This window comes from Gavialis gangeticus, unplaced genomic scaffold, assembly GCF_001723915.1.
Source record: "Gavialis gangeticus isolate Ggan-Ray unplaced genomic scaffold, GavGan_comp1, whole genome shotgun sequence".
NCBI classification, from domain to species: Eukaryota; Metazoa; Chordata; order Crocodylia; family Gavialidae; genus Gavialis; species Gavialis gangeticus.
The window spans coordinates 12331343-12337295 of NW_017728980.1; the positions used below are offsets into that span (position 1 = coordinate 12331343).

The window sequence follows — 5953 nt, forward strand, 5'->3', positions numbered from 1 at the left end:
TAAAAACACAGCGTTCTTAAGTGGAATCGCTCTACAGGGGAACAGACAACTCAGTAGTCTAATACAGCACCCCCCTTCAAAAACTTCAAATGCCCAGAAAATACACACTTCAATAATGCAAAATTAAATGTTGGCAAATGCAATATCAGAGGGAGCCCTGCAGAGAACTTGGTTCTGGGTTTCCAGAGCTCCTGATTATCTATACTAAAATCGCTCGATTTCCTCCTGTAGAGAGAGTGAAAAAGCCTTCTATTAACTCCCAGTAACTTGCAGGGAGTTGGTTCATCTGTCCTACCACACAGTCTTAGGGCACTGAGAGGAAGCCTTTGAAAAGCACACCCTGGGATGGCACTGCCCAGTTTCTTGGTTTGTGCTGCTCAAATCCCACCTGTGAAGAAGCCAACTGCAGAGAGCTTTGTGCACAAATGTCCTGGGAGCATGCAAGACAAAAAAAAAAAAGAGGAATCATTCATACTTGCCAGTCACAGCCTAGGACACAGGCAATTATAGCTTAGTGCTTCGAAAGGGAAGGGGAGCAGGCAGGCACACTAGGGATTAGAGCAGTTCTGTTCACTCCCCCTCTTCACATGCTTGCTGTTTGCAGTTGTAGGGGAGCAAGGGAGCAGCAGATGCCCGAGTCCTGGTGTGCAGCTGCCTAACTACTCCAACTTTCACCTGGGCATGGGTGTCCACATGTCCAGGAAGAACACCAGACTTGCCAGACCAGATCTGACCCAAGCCATGTCTAGCCCAGGATCTCATCCCCAACTATGGCCAGCGCCTTCTGAGGTAGGTGCAAGAACCCAGCAGCAGGCAGACGAGATAATATACCTCCATTTGGCTGGAAACTGGCTTTTGACTTAACACACTTCAAAATGCCAGCAGCCTTAGCCATGTCCCTTCTGACATTCCCAAAGGGAGAAAGACCCTCCCCTCAATTCTGGCAGCCTGGGTTTCCAGATACAATACATGCATCAGCTATTCCCCATTTACACAGGGGATCCCTGGTGCTGAGGCCTCTATGTTCAACTCCAGCATAAACAGCAGTAGCTCTTTTAGCAGCAGTGCAACATGCTGAAGCTACTGGCACCACACAGGTTAAGTATTTGGCCCTCTCTGCACCCAGCCCCATACACAATTTTTTTTCCCTCAGTAATTATAAGAAAAATAAATCACTTATGTCTACTTGGGTATTAACCACCCACCCCGCTTGCCGGCCAGAGGGTGGGAATGCAGTCCTTATTGCGAAGAGGCTGCCAAAGAGTTTAGATTCAACAATACGGAGAGAGGAGTGGTTTGGTTTCTTTTCTTTTTTTTGTTGGTGAAACAGCAAACAGCCGTTTGATAAAACAAAAGAGAAATGTAATCCCAACGTTACTTTCCAACACAACAAAAGGAGGGGCGCTAATCTCAACTCTGATCCAGCACTGAACACCCCAGGCAGGGAAGATAGTGCACAACAGACAAGATACACTTTGGATTTAAAAGGACTTTACACCCAGAGCTTGTACAGTGGTTCACAGAGGTAGGTAATGCTTTTTATGGCAGGGGAAACTGAGGCACAGAACGGGGTAGGCACTTCCTCAGTATCCCAGCAGGTGAGTGCTGCAGCCAGAAAGCCCCAAAGCCCGATCCAGCCGCTCCGAGACCTGGAGGGCGAAGCTCACTGCAGTCAGGAGGCAGCGTGGGAACACGAGCGATAACATCTTTCCACCTCCCACGCTCTGGGATGCTCTGCGGAGGGCACATCCCCCGATAAGTCGCAGCTGCCCCAGGGCTGCTCTAACTCCCTGGTGCTACTGCTGACAGGCAGCTCCGCCAGCACTGCTGGCATGCGGAGCACTTCTTCCCCAGCTGCTCACCATGTGCTGCTCTGGGAAGGGGGGGCTCCCGAGTGTCGCTGGGCATCAGGGTCTGCATCCTGCTCCGAAATGGATGAAATGCAAAGTGGCACATGGCAGTGGCGACACAGCCAGGGGATTTTTTTTAAAGTCCTTTGGCAGTTCCAGCTCCTCGGGTGAGAGCAGCCCCACCCTGCAGAGAGGGCCAGGGCAAGGCTGTAGGCACCACTCCAGCTCCACTCCAGTGCTTGAAAACAGAGCTCAAGTGCAATTAAGTGGAGCACAAGCCTCGGGCCGGCCCCTCTGCCGTGGGGTGAATTCCAGCCAAGTAACACAAGGAAAGAGACCGTTTAACAAATGGGTTTCATGTCGACATCACTAACGCGGCTGATCCTAGATTAGATTGCCTGCTGCAGCCCCCAGCACGGGTCTTTCCTATGCAGAGTTGTGCCTTGTTTTGAGGGTCCCGAGGGGAGAGGCAGCCTATGGAGGAGGCACTCCCATGCCCCGACCTCCCCACCTAGTAACGATGCCACTAGCTCTTACCTACTACCGCTTTCCTCGGGAGATTTTAATGCAGATTAGGGCACGGAGGTCACTTTTATTATCCCTGTTTACAGATGGGGAAACTGAGGCAGCCAGACTCTAGTTCACAAAGGCTAGTGACTCAGCCAGCTACAACGGCAGGGAAAGAAGTGTACCTACCCCGGGCCTAGCGCTACAGAGGGCCAGGAGGTCCCAAGGCACTGCAGGAAGGACAGAGCGAGGCTGGGAATTGAACAGCGTTCCCCAAAGCCCCCAGCTCACCACCTCAGGCCTGGATCGTCTTTCCTCTCTATTGTACGGCTTAGCAGCCCTCTCCCTTCAAAAAAAGCCTCTGCCTCAGAACTAAGCCTCCCCAGTTCATGCCAAGGAGCTGGAAAAATCATTTGTGCAAGAAGCTGGCATCCTGGCCACAGCGTAACCACAGGAGTAGCCTGAGAAACCCAGATAAACACCTCCAGCTGCGTTTCCAGAGGCGAAGAGCCCAGAGACCTCTGCCCTTAAGGAGGAGGGACACTGGGCAGTGACATGGAGCAGAGCACCGGAGCAGGACGGAGTTCAACACAGTAATGCCTGGGTGAAGCCAGGAGGCCGGGTCTGAACAGGGTCCCGAGCCAGGATGCAGCTCGCACTCCTCGTTCCCTTGCTGCACTTGAAAGTCTACCTCACAGGCTTTTATGTTTCTCTGGTTTTCCTTTAACTACGTTCCAGCAAAGCCATTAAACCAAACAACTCCCCCCCTGCAAGCCCCGAGCTGCTGTAGCAAGAAACAGGCGTTGCGCAGTCAACGGTGCCTAACAGCGATGTCTACGTCAAGGCATTCCCACACGGAGAGGACTTTTTAAGCCTCTTGGATTTGATGCTTTAAAACCAAAGTGGAACCTAAAGGAGACCTCCGGATAATTGCTCTCCTCCCCGCAAACACACGCAGGCCTCGGCTCTGCAGAACAAACCTCGAGTGCAAATCCTCGGGGGTCGGCGGGAGGACGGCAGCATCTGCACGTCCCTAGTTTGCAACCCAGCATCCGCAGCTCCCGCGGAGCCAGGGTAGAGGCGCTGAGAAGCGCTCGGGTTTTCCTTGGCAAACGCTTGTGCCGACATAATTTGGAGCCAAGACAGATTTTTATTCCCTCCTCTGGGCTTGCCGTTCTCTCTGCATCTGTCTTTCGCACTCCAATTTCCTCCGAGCAGGGAGCATTTTGGTACATCGTTGACACCAAAGTTACTCTAACGTTGGCTGGTGCTGAAGGAGAGGTACTGGGTCGCCTGCTCTGCCGAGCGAAGTTTTCTCTCCGCAGCAAGGGAGGAAAATCTGTGAACTTCCCTCCCTCCCTTGTCCCCCTGCCCACTTGCTCCAGCCCTGATCTGAGAAGACCATCTTTAGGGACAAGAGGGGATTTTGGCCTTATAGCCCCTGGCAGTAGGTGGCTTAACTTGGAACAGCTTGAGAGGGAGAAAATATAGCGGTATCCTTTGAAGAACTAGACCAAGAGGCCAGTGGCTGAGCTGGGGCAATTGGAGAGACAGACGGGGCCTGTAACCAACTGGGAGAGGGTTAAGAAAGCCTTGGCCATGATGGGCACACTGGGCAGAGGCCAGGACTACCCAGGCGGATTGGCTGCAGGGCTCCACGGCTTGCAGCAGGTCTGGGCACAATCTCCATCTGCTTCTCGACTCTTTTCATACCTGAGAGATCTCTGACCCTCTTTAATTTCTCTGACCATTTTCAATTTCTTTTTTTTGCCTGAAGAAGGACGTGCGTGTCTGAACGCTCGCAAAGAACAACTTCTGTGCAACTATTCAGTTGGTCTAATAAAAGGTACCGCCTCTACCCGAAGAGGATTCTTGGGCTTTTACCTCCTTCTGCTTGGAAGCAGTCAAGTCCACGTGAGTAAACAGGGCTGGGACGGAAAGCCGTAACAACAGCTGTGCCACACACAGAGCAGAGAGAATTGGGCTCTCCTGAGGCTCGACTGCAATGGAAAACTTGCCGCATCCACACAGGCCTGGCAGATGCCAGCAAATTCCACTGGCCACCGCTACCCCCTCCTCCTCCAGCCCCCAGGAGTCATTCATCTTCCTGGCAGATGAACCACTTTACACCCAAAGGGGTCGGGATGAGAAGGGAAGGATTTCCCGTCATGGAGACTGGACATCTTCCCTCGATCCCAGAGGTGATCGCCCAGACCCTGCTCCCAACGCGGTGCCCATCCCTTCAACATCCATGCCACAGGGAGGAGAGGCGGCAGCTAATCCCACAGGGGGATGGATGCAGCCACCGGCATTGCCACACAGAGGAAGGGGAAGGAGCCTGTCCTGGCCAGGCTGTGCCTTGTGAACAGAAGGGAGGCTGCGTCTCCACCATGCATTACCCCTAAACGACAGAGCCAACTGAGCCCCAAAGGCAGAGATTTCAGGACCCGTTACTTCCCAGCCACAGATTTACGTGTGCCCAGGGGTACACGCCACTCCAAGGGGACAAGGGCACTGGCCCAGGAGTCAGGTGACCTGTGGCACCGACACATCCCTGACTAGACCAAGTGCCTTCCCTGTCCCTTGGGCCCAGGAGCACGGCACACTACAGTCACTGCCGTCCCCGCGCCCCGGGGGCACGGCACACTACAGTCACTGCCGTCCCCGCGCCCCGGGGGCACGGCACACTAGAGTCAGTCCTGTCCCTGCGACCCGGGGGCATGGTACACAACAGTCACTGCCGTCCCTGTGCCCCGGGGGCATGGCACACTAGAGTCAGTCCTGTCCCTGTGCCCCGGGGGCATGGTACAGAAGTCACTGCCATCCCTGTGCCCCGGGGGCACGGCACACAACGGTCACTGCCGTCCCTGCGCCCTGGGGGCACGGCACACTACAGTCATTGCCATCCCTGCGCCCTGGGGGCACGGCACACTACAGTCACTGCTGCGTCTGCAACTCCGGTAGCGAGAGCAGCTGAGCTGAGGTAGGACTGAGCTCAGCGGGGGCTAAAGGCCCAGGTATCTACTCCGATTCTTAGACAAGATTTGCTGCCACGGCTACACCGCTAATAGGACCCAGGCCCCCTCGGGTTCGTCTAGTGCGGCCGCAACTCCATCTCTGTAATGGGGATGATGCCACCTGCCTCTAACGCGCTCTTCGGAGGGCTCGGGGTGAGAAGCCCTGGCTAGGAGGCAGAGGTGCTCCACGGAGACCGGGGAACGGGCAGGGACTCGACAAAACCGGCCCCATCTCCGTCCCACCAGGCGCCTGGGACGCTCCCTGCCCCGAGCGACCGCGGGGCTGCTCGCACGAGCCTCGGCAAACCCCCCTCTGCGAAGCCGGCGGCCCCGGCTGAAGCTGTGATCCCGGCGGGGGGGCGCGGCAGCCAAGCCCCCGGCATGACCCCGGGGCCCGCCGGCCCTACCCGGCGGAAGTCGGCGGTGAGGGAGAGCAGGGTGCCGTCGCCCTTGCGCAGCTCCAGGCCGATGCAGTCGGCGCCGCTGTCCGCCTGCAGGCTCTCCTCCGTCACCTGCCCGTCGGGCAGCCGCACCCGCACCCGCAGCTCCGACGGCGCCGCGGGGCCGGGCAGCAGCAGC

At 56.0% G+C, this 5953-nt stretch overlaps 1 protein-coding gene across 1 annotated transcript in view; it reads right to left on the reverse strand.

Annotated features, from left to right (window-relative positions):
* OAF (out at first homolog) overlaps nt 1–5947 on the reverse strand; it is a 39088-nt gene extending 33141 nt beyond the window's left edge. The window contains exon 1 of the mRNA XM_019510172.1: nt 5782–5947. The gene's annotated coding sequence lies outside the window, so the exon portion shown is untranslated. The remainder of the gene's footprint in view (nt 1–5781) is intronic.
* Nucleotides 5948–5953: the final 6 nt, after the last annotated feature.